We start from the raw sequence: 11,594 nt of genomic DNA on the forward strand, positions 1-11,594 counted from the left end.
AATTTTTAAGCTATATGTTATGACTATTTAGAAGTATTAAACTATTCTATGAGATTGACTTAGCAACAAATGGGGAATTGAGGTGGGATTTGATAAGAGAATCCTAGTAGCAACCCCATTTTCTCATTAACTATGTGCCAACATAGGCTAATGGAATCATGAAATCCCTTAAAGTTAAAGTTAAAGAATGAATGTAAAGTTGATGGAGTTCTACCCTAGGTAAGTAGACTCCCTGACCAACGTAGGGGATTATGTTAGATTCCATATAATAGGCTCAAATGGTCTTAATGTCAGTTATAGTCAACTATCCACAAACAAACGTTTCAAATGCTATTTACATTACTAATCATGCATGTATATATCCACATATGTAAGATTTAAATGCTAGCTACTTGATTTCTTATGCACGCACTCATTTATGCACTTTACCTTTATAAATGTCCTAAATTTTTTACTTTGTAATGCATGCCTACAGACTTAGTACATTCAAAGTACTAACACATACTCTTTTGCCTACCTGATATCACCATGTATGGACCGGTGTTCCTCCTCGTTCTTCTCCACATGGCTAGTTGAGATTTCCTTTGAAGTCTACTTTTGGTGAGTTCCCATGTTCTAGGAACAATTCTCCTTTATCTTATAGCTTATGATATGTTGGGACCTTTAGACACTTGCTATGGCATTTTTTTCAATTATGATTGAGGGTGATCTAGGGACTTGTTTGATCCCTTTTAAATTTAAAAGCTAGAGGTATTATGGGACATATGTAAGTTGAAGGTTACTGTTATGATTTCCGCTTTTTTATTTATTGTCATTACCTATGAAAAGATTTAAGAATGCAAAGAGGCTTGTTTGAGGCACTTTTAGATTTCTCATTCACCGTATCACGTCTAGGCCCTAGGCTTGGGTCATGAAAAACTTGGTATTAGAGCCTGAGGTATTGAATGGTCCTCAAATTCCAACATACCGTGTCAAATAGGATCTTGTTCATGGTTGTGAAGCACGCCATAAATATGAAAAGGAGAGTATGGGGCATTTAGTAAAGTTTTCACTATTTTTCAAATTCATGTCGTGTCTTAGAGTGTCGTAAGCTTTCCTCTAACTAACGACCCATTTTGTATTCTCTAGATATTTACTAGTGGAAGAGCACCTCCAAGATCAAGGGTTGACGATGAGGACAAAGCTTCTCCAGTTCCCGATGCCCTACATCATGAAGAAGGGGTAAGCCATACCGAGTTTTGCAATATCATTATATTTTTGTCTCAAGTAATTGCCAACCAAGGACATCAAGGTGTTCCTCCTCCCCAAATGCAAAATCCAACCTCTAGGATTCGGGATTTCCAAAGGTTGAATCTACCCAAGTTTGATGGTTCTAAACAGGTGAGCACCCTATGGATTTCATTGATGAGGTGTAATGGATTTTGGCTATCATGGGTGTGACACCGAATAAGAAGGCTAAGCTAGTGTCCTATCAACTCAAAGGTGTGGCTCGAGTGTGGTACAAATAATGGGTTGTTGAGAGAAATGAACAAATAAGGCCGATAGGATGGGAAGAGTTCATAGGTGGATTCCTACACAATTTTTTCCTATTAGAGATAAGGAAGGCCAAGATCTAAGAATTCATCAACTTCCATCAAGGAAGTATGAGAGTAAGAGAGTATGTCTTGAAATTCACTAAGTTGTCAAAGTATGCTCCCTTTATGGTCTCCGACCTAACAGCTAGGATGAGCAAGTTTATTTCCGGTGTCTAAAGCTTGGTGTCCAAGAAGTGCAAAATGACCATGTTGGTCAAATAGATGGTATCTCTAGGTTAATGAATTATGTGAAATAAATTGAAAATGAGAAGCTGAGAGAGAGATCAAATGGGTTCAAAAAGGCTAGAGTGGATGGTGGAGGGTATAACCCTCAAATGTCCGGTTATGGTATCAATGGAAAAGGCCTAGGTGGGCAATGGTTTGTAGGAAAAGGTTCAACTAATACTCCTCCTCCAAGGCTCAACAAGCACATGGGTGCTAACCCAATAGTTCCAACAGAGAATGTTGGTGCTCAAACTTTCCCCGCGTGCAAGAAGTATGGAAGGAGTCATAAAGGGGAATTCTTAGCAGACTCTAATGCATGCTTCAATTTTGGCAAGCCGGGCCACCTTTCTAGGTATTGTAGAGGTGGTGGTGGTAGGCCTCAAGGCCAAATTACTCATGTTCAACAAACCCAAGGAGGTGTCCAACGCACTAACCACTTTTATGCCATATATCAGAGATAAGAGGTTAAGGATGCACCCAATGTCATTACCGGTATATTTAAGTTATTTTCTCTTGATAAGTATGAATTATTATATCCGGGCACAAATTTATCATTTATTACTCCATTGATTGCTAATAGGTTTGATGTGTTACCCAAAATGTTATTAGAGCCTTGTTTGGGTCTACCCCTATTGGTGAGTCGGTTGTTGTTAGAAAGGTCTATAGAGGTTGTTCCGTGTCTATCTTTCATAAAGTTATTCCTTGTGATCTCATTAAGCTTGACATGGTAGATTTTGATGTCATTCTTGGGATGGATTAGTTGCATACATCTTATGCTTCCATAGATTGTAGGACTCATTGAGTCAAATTCCAATTTCCAAATGAGTCCATTATTGAATAGGAGGGTCGTGATTCAGTAGTGAAGGGTAAGTTCATTTCTTGTCTTAAAGCCCAAAAAGTGATTCCTAAGAGTTGTAGTTACCATATTGTGAGGGTTAGGGATGTCGACTCCAAGAGTCTTCCCCTTGAGTCAGTTTTTGTTGTCAATGAGTTCCACCATGTCTTTCCCGATGACTTTCCTGGTGTCCTTCCTAGAAGAGAAGTTGATTTTAGTATCGATCTCCTACCCAACACCCAATTTATATATCCTTCCCGATACCCAACCTGTCTTTATTTAAGGAATAATTAAAGGACTTTTTAGAAAAGTGGTTCATAAGACCAAGTATTTCGCCATGGGGTGCTCCCGTGTTACTTTTGAGAAAGAAGGATCGGTCACTTCGAATGTTCATATACTACCTGCAATTAAATAAGATGACCATTAAGAACAAGTACCCAATACCTAGAATAGATGGCTTATTTGATCAATTATAAGAGGCAAGTCACTTCTCTGAGATCGAACTTCGGTCTGGATATCACCAACTAAGGGTGACGGAGTGTGACATTCCTAAAACATATTTCCAAACAAGGTATGGTAACTTCGAGTTTGTGGTAATGAGTTTTGGGTTGACGAATGCACCGACGGTCTTTATGGACTTGATGAATAAGGTGCTCAAACCTTACCTTGATACTTTTTGGTGGTCTTTATTGAAGATATTTTGATTTATTCTTGAGGTCAAAAAGAACATAAGAATCACTTGAGAGATGTATTTCAAACGTTGAGGGATATGAAACTATTTGCAATATTTAATATGTGTGAATTTTGGTTGAAGAAGATGGTATTTCTTGGTCACGTAGTGTCCGGTGATGGGATAAAGGTTGATCCTAAAAAAATAAAGGCAATTAAGAATTGGCCTAGACCGTTGTCTCCTTTAGAAATTAGGAGTTTCATCGGTCTAGCTGGGTACTATGGAATGTTCGTTGTAGGTTTTTCTTCTATCTCATCTCCTATGATAAAATTGACCCAAAATAAAGCCAAATTCATATGGACGGATGAGTGTGAGAAGAGTTTCCAAACTTTGAAAAAAGATTGACTTACCTCCGCTCCTTTTTTTACTCTACCAGAAGGATTAGAAGGGTTTGTCGTTTATTGTGATGCTTCAAATATTAGTTTAGGTTGTGTCTTAATGCAAAATGGAAAGGTCATAACCTATGCTTCAAGGTAATTAAAGGTAGATGAGTGTAACTACCATACCCATGACCATGACCATGAATTGGCAGCCGTTGTTTTTGCTTTGAAGATTTGTCGGCATTACCTCAATGAGGTGCTATACTTCCAAGGTCGGCTATGTATTTTAGATGTGGATGGTCTAAGGAGTTTGATCTTGATGGAGGTTCATAATTCTATATAGTTCATTCATCCAAGTTCGATGAAAAAGTACTGATACCTAAGAAGGTTCTAATGGTGGGGTGGCATGAAAAAGGATATAGCAAGGTTCATGTCCGAATGTTCGAATTACCTACAAGTGAAGAACAAACATCAATGGTCGGGTGGCCTAGCCCAATACATGAAAATCCCTACTTCAAAGTGAGAAGATGTGAATATGGATTTTGTAGTGGGTTTGCCTTATAGTCAGAAGTGTCATGATTTTATTTGGGTAATTGTTGATAGAATAACTAAGTCGGCTCACTTCCTACCGATTAAGACTTCCTATATTGCTGAAGACTATGCTAAGTTGTATATTCGGGAGTTGTTGAGGTTGCATGGTGTGCCATTATCCATTATTTCAGATCATGGTGCCCAAATCACTTCTCACTTTTGAAGATCCTTTCAAAAGGGCCTCTATACTAAGGTAAAATTGAGCACCACATTCCATCCTCAAATCGATGGGCAAGCCAAAAGGACGATTCAAACACTAGAGGATATGTTAAAGGCTTGTGTGTTAGAGTTTAGAGGAAATTGGGATGATCGTCTATTGCTCAACGAGTTTGCCTATAATAATAGTTACCACTCAAGTATTGAGATGGCGCCTTTTAAGGCTTTGTATGGGACACAATGTAGATCCCCGGTTGGTTGGTTTGAAGTAGGTGAGATGACCTTGTTGGGCCCCAATTTAGTACTTGATGCTTTAGAGAAGGTGAAGATTATTAGAAAAAGGTTGAAGATGGCTCAAAGTCATCAAAAGTCCTATTCCGACACTAGAAGAAGGGATCTTGAGTTTAATATGGATGATTGGGTGTATCTGAAAGTTTCACCTATGAAGGGTGTGGTTCTGTTTAGTAAGAAAGAAAAAGTAAGCCCTAGGTATGTAAGGCCTCATAGAATCAAGACATGTGTTGGCAAGGTTGCATATGAGTTGGAGTTGCCATTGGAAATGGCCATGGTTTATCCGGTGTTCCATATGTCTATGTTGAGAAAATGTGTAGGTGTTCCTTGTTCCATTGTTCCTTTGGGAGTAGTGAATGTTGAAGAAAACTTGACCTATGAAGAAGTCCCGGTTGAAATTTTGGATGGACAAGTTAAGAGAGTGAGGAACAAAGAAGTTGCATCTATTAAAGTCCTTTGGAGGAATCAACCAGTCAAAAGTTCTACAGTGGAAGCGGAAGAGGATATGATTAAGAAATACCCACATCTTTTTCCCTCTACACAAACCTAAGGTATTAAGTTGTCCTTGCTCAATAACTTGGAAACCTTGCATTCCAACTTTTCTTGTCATATGCTTGCAAAATTATGAAATATGTTTCGAATGATGTTATAAATTGCACTATTGAATTAATGATGGATTGTTGGTTTACACTCTACTCTACTCAAGCTAAGTCTTACTGAATTCGAGGAAGAATGTTCCCAAGAGAGAGATAATGTAACACCCCTTAAGAATGCTGTATATGGTGTTCCAATTCTCGACGAAAATGATACTGCATTTGTATTTTGGGCATAACCTTTCATAGCATTTTCTAAATTAGGTGATTCAAATTTCTGAATAACTCCAACATCATTACTTACAAGTTTTGTGAGAACCATATCTTAAGAATCGGAGGCTAAGTAGTCAAATAAATTAATCTTTGCAAGACCTGATGCTGTGATGAAATGGAGTATTTGTAGAAGAAAAATCACATCTCACTGTAGGATGATCCCATTCCGTTTATTCTTAAACAACATAAAAGAAGACTTCTAGATCTACAATCATATGCATACACCAAATCCTAATTAGGAAGTTATTTTGTTCAAATGTAACTCTGAAAAAAGGTATTCCGTAAAACAAAGATGATTCATCTCACCAACCATGGAAGATCTCAATTCATTTGACATCACCAATGGCATCAATAGTCCTTTATTTGACATCACCCATGACATCACAATTCTCCATTAAATTTTGAAATTTTTCTTTATAATTATTTTAATTATTGTTAGGCCTCTCCTTAACACCTATAAATATCCACCTTATTTCATCATTTTGTTCATCAGACTTTTTCAAGTAACTCTTCTCGCTATATACTTCTTTACTCATTCTCAAAATATAGTTATAGTTCTTAGTAGTGTAGAAATACTATTCTAGTGATTCATATACTCTGGATAGTATACAAAATGCTTCGACGAGCAGAAAAAGCTAGGATTCCAGAATGTTCATTAAGTCCTTCGATTCTGAGTAAAGCTTCAGATTCCAGGTATGTAAGGCTTCAATGAGAGTATTCCGTCTACTCTCGTACCTAGATTATATTGATTATATGATAAATTATTTTTACTTACAAAATTCTCTTTATGATTTACTCTAAGGTATATGGGTGTTTATCCATGGGTTCTTCCATCCATGTAATATAAAACTCTTTTAACTAAATCTTTTGATTTCAAATAAGATTTTCTTATGGGTAATACATATTTTTATTTAATAGCGTGAATCATGGTTAAACTAATAATTGATGTAAAATGATTTCTTATGTATGAATTAATGGTTTGCAAGTATTTTCTCTATTTATCTCTTTAAAGGTTCTTGAAATTCATGGTGGGTTATTTAAAGCATGATTTTTAATTAATGGATTTCAAATTATTTATGCAAAATTCCATTAACATACATGTTTGAAAGTTGAAGTTATTTAAACCCACCTAGTTTTACTATATTTTCAAAGAAATTTGACTTGAAAGTTTTGACTCCACATAAATGTTTATGAAAGCAATGCCTATGATCAAAAGGGAGTGTTATGAAATAAAAGAATGATGAAATGCTATAAATCATGGATTCTTTATACTATTGCACCGAATGTGATGTTTTGAATTTTAAAGCTATATGCTATGACTATTTTGACGTATTATTCTGCGGGATTGACTTAGCACTGAATGGAGAATTGAGGTGGGATTCGATAAGAGAATATTAGTAGCAACCCCGTTATCTCATTAACTATGTTAAAACATAGGATCCCTTATAGGCTTAGGCTAATGGATCCATGAAACTCCTTAAAGTTAAAGTTAAAAAATGAATATAAAGTTGATGGAGCTCTACCCTAGGCAAGTAGACTCCTTGGCCAATATAGGGGGGTTATGTTAGATTCCATGTAATAGCTGATATGGTCTTAATATCGGTTATAGTCAACTCTCCAGAAACGAATGTTTAAAATGTTATTTGCATGACTAATCATGCTTGTATATATCCACATATGTAATATTTAAATGATATCTACTTGATTTTTTATGCATGCCCTCATTTATGTACTTTACCTTAGAAATTTCCTAAATATTTTACTTTATAATGTATGCCTACATACTTAGTACATTCAAAGTACTAACACATATCTTTTGCCTACATGATATCACCATGTAGGGAAAGGTGCTCCTTCTCATTCTCCTCCACGTGGCTAGCTGAGATTTCGTTTGATGGCTACTTTTAGAGAGTTTCCACGTTCTGGAAACAATACTCTTTTATCTTTCTAGCTTATGATATGTTGAGACCTTTAGACACTTACTATGACATTTCTTTCTATTATGATTGAGGATGAGCTAGGGACTTGTCTTACTATTATGATTTTTGCTTTTTATTTATTTTCATTACCTATGAAAGGATAAAATAATTATAAGAGGCTTGTTTGAGGCACTTTCAGATTTCTTGTTACACCCCACACTCTTGAGATCAGAAGGCCTCTTAAGCTTCTTAGAATTTATTATGTGAGACGGATAGTCTACGACACTATCAAATGACTCTAAGGAAGGGAGAATGTAATACCCCATAGTAGAGAAGGTTAAAAATAGAGTCATAAAAATCCGGAAGGAATTGGAGGCCAAGTGATGGGTCGTAGGATTCGATTTACCTACGTAAGCTACTAAACTTAGAAGTTTTATACACTTGAGTTATTTAAAGACATACTAAGATTACGTAGCATGGATTACACGGATTCTTAAAATAAGACGAGATTATGAACCCACGGAAAAGAAGAGAAGATGACATGTGGCAGCCTAGGAAGGCGAAACGTGGCAGCACCTCAAGCAAGCAGGTGACCCACCTGCTTGGGGTCAAGTAGGTGACCTACCTACTTGGGGGTGGGCCCCACCAAGGACACGTGGCAGCCCCTAACTAGTTGCATAGTTATGTTGGCCCAATAAGGTGTGGACACATGTCCCCCTATGGGGATGACACGTGTCACCTCCCAAAACAGCACATAAAGGTATGTTAATGACTCTTAAGTCATTTATTTTCAGCAAAAAGGAAACCAAAGAGAAGAGAGAACAAACGTGAAGCAAGAAAAGGATTAGCTACGACATTGGCCAAATTTAAGGTGAGTTCTTCAATTTTCCTCCATGACTTAATTATCTACAATGTTTTTCAACCATGTGGGGGTGTATACATATGTCTTAGGATGCCTACGGAACCATGGGTTCAGTTTACACTTGGAAAGAAATAAGAGAAAGTTGAAGGAGAAAATGTTAAGAACTAGTTAACAAACCCATTTTTGGAAGGGACTGTTGTTAGTAATATTGGTATAACTTCTTGTGTACAGCCTCGTTTTGGGTGATTCAATATGTTTTGGAAATATATTTCATAGGTATATAACTTTCATTCAGCCTTTAAAATCCAGTTTTTCTTTTATCTTCTCAAAAAAGGGTGATGAAGTATAGAGGAGGTACTGCCCAGATTTTGGTTTTGGAAATCTTACACAGATTGCTGTTGGTATTTTGGGTATATCTTTTTGTAAAGAACTGATGTACGGGTGATTCTAAATTGTATACAACCCTAATACACATGTACATAAATTTTATAGAGGACATAAATCATTTTTCCCTCAATTACCCCTTTGAAACGAAGCGACAATCCAAGACATTAAGCTGTCTAGAATTCACGTTTTGATAATTTTGAGTGAGTTGTTTGGGGTTTGTATTGTGTAATGTTGGTATAAATTGCTTGTATATATGTTAAAGGTTTTTGTTGTTGGTTTTATGTAGCTATTAGGGGTGTGATTGGAAATTTAGATAGGGCACGTTATAGGAGAGGTGCTGCCCAATTTTTGTTAACGCCTTAACTAATTAAAGGACTAGTCGAGGAAATGAACAAGGAAATAGATTCCATGAATACTAAGGCACAACTGAAGGTGCTGGAAAGTCCAGAGTGGTTTATATTCGTATTACTTCCATGTTGAATAGGTTCAAAGGAAGATGAGACGAACATGATAAAGAGTAACTCGTACGAGGTATGTAAAGCTTTCTCTTAGCATATTTTAGTATAAGTACGTACAACTATCTTTCTTTCCTTTTGGAAAGTCTTAGCCTTAAGTGAATTATATGTGGAATGTAGGGATAATTCCATTCCCAGAACTCTAGGTACACCTCATAATCGCTAACTACAATTAGGTGTTGACACCCCTACAAGAATTGAGTATTGCCTTTTAAGGTTTCTACGTGCTAAAGAGTAGTGTATGGGAAACTATCTTTCCTTTATCTTGATATGTACTTGGTATTAAAATGAGGTTATGATGCCATAGTTGTTCACCGAGCCCCAGGATGGGCCGGGTATGCGATATGTATACAATGACCACCTGAAGGAAAGTACAGACTATATAGAGTTTACTCTCTTTCTTTTCTGGCATGTCTTAGTTGTAAGTTAAATATGATGTAAGATCCGGAGTAAATCCATTCTGAACATCTCCTATTTACTTTTGAATATCGAACTCTGATAGTAGTTGAACTATGTCCCTGGAAACTTCTATATGTTAAAGAGGTACCAAATATACAGGCTCCAAGTCTTAAAGACTATATGAGACTGAGTGCTTTTGATTCCATAAATGGTTTGGACCTACGTTAATACATGTTTAGGTTCCCCAAGATTACTTTTGAGATAGCAATAATGGCATTTAGAGGACACTCAAGATGAATACACCGTTACTCGATCCTCAAACAAAAGCTTAACTTTTTTATTTTGTCGAGTCTCTGATAATGATTTAAATTGTATATAGTTACTCACTACTCTACTCGTGTATACTGTAACCCTTCTTTCACTGAGTCCCAAGCCGGGTATATTATCATGCATAATTCACTGCATTGTCCATCGAGCCCCCCACTAGAGGGCCAGCTATATGGTATGATATGAGCATGCATGCTTTTATAATTCACAGAGTGTAGGTACAAGCTTCTAATTTGATGAGTTATTCCCCTGCTTAGTTATTTCGGATATACCTCAAGGTATATTATGATACATTTTACATACTCAGTACATATGTTGTACTGACCCCCCTTTCTTCAGGGGGCTATGTTTCATGACTGCGGGTACAAATACAGGTTTTGGAGTCCGTCAGCTTAGGATTCTGATCAGCTCAGCTAAAAGAGGTTCCATTGTATCAGAGCCTAGTTATTGGCACTGGCCGTTGATGTGTAGTATTATTTTGTTATTCAGCGGTACGGCGGGGGCCCTGTCCCGCTATATGCTATCATTAGTATTGTTAGAGGTCTGCAGATATGTATATGTGAGTTGTATATGTCAGTTTGGTTCAGCTAGGTCTATATGATATATTGTACGTGCTGTTATATAATGGCAGCCTTGTTGGCTTGCATACCCTTTCATGTTATGATACAAATGGATGAGGCTATAGATATATAAAATCTTATGACCCATGGGGGTTCTCATGTACGTATTATGTTGTTGTAGTCCGGTTTGACTACACTTGATTTATATGCATTGCATGTTTATAATTCGATATGACCACAGCTGATAGATATGTATACGGGGGGGTCTAGGTCGGTCCCCAGTTGCGGCCTATGGGGTTGGGTCGTGACATTTCTCATTCGCCGTGTCACATCTCAGCCTTAGGCTTGGGTCGTGAACTTGCATTAAGGATTTATTTCCCCAAGGTATGTGGGTCTTATTCATGGGTTGTTCCACCCATGGAGCTCAAGTATTTTCTGAACCTAGCAATTCAATTTCAAATTATGAATTTTATGAGTTTTTATATTATGATTTTAAATTCATAGATTTTTGGATATTTAGAGTTTATTTACCTATTTTAGCTCATATTGATAATTAATTTCATGAGATGAGTGACTGAAAAAAGGTCTTTATATGAAGGCATGAAAATGAGTTTTAAAGAGTATTGATGGGTTGCTTTGATGATTTTTTAATTCATGCATACATTACTCTCATGCATGTTATTATGGATTTGAAAGATTTTAAAATTGGTTGAATAGAACCCACCAAATTTTACTATATTTCAATGAAGTTTGAATTGAAAGCTTTGACTCCAAGATGAATGTTTATGAAAGCAAATGTGTATGACTAAAGGGAGTCTTATGAGATGATATTTTCCACTTGTGAAAGGCCACTCCTTACTTGTGGGAATCAATAAAAGGTTTTTAATGAGATATTCCTCCAAATGATGTTTTGATGATTTAAAGCGATGTAAATGATTATGTTCTTATGTTTGTGAACTATTTTGTGGGATTGAGTTAGCACCGAATGGGGCATTGAGGTGGAATTCAGTAAAGGAATCCCAATAGCAGGCTCTTAT

The sequence above is a fragment of the Solanum dulcamara genome, chromosome 11 (assembly GCF_947179165.1).
Source record: "Solanum dulcamara chromosome 11, daSolDulc1.2, whole genome shotgun sequence".
NCBI classification, from domain to species: domain Eukaryota; kingdom Viridiplantae; phylum Streptophyta; class Magnoliopsida; order Solanales; family Solanaceae; genus Solanum; species Solanum dulcamara.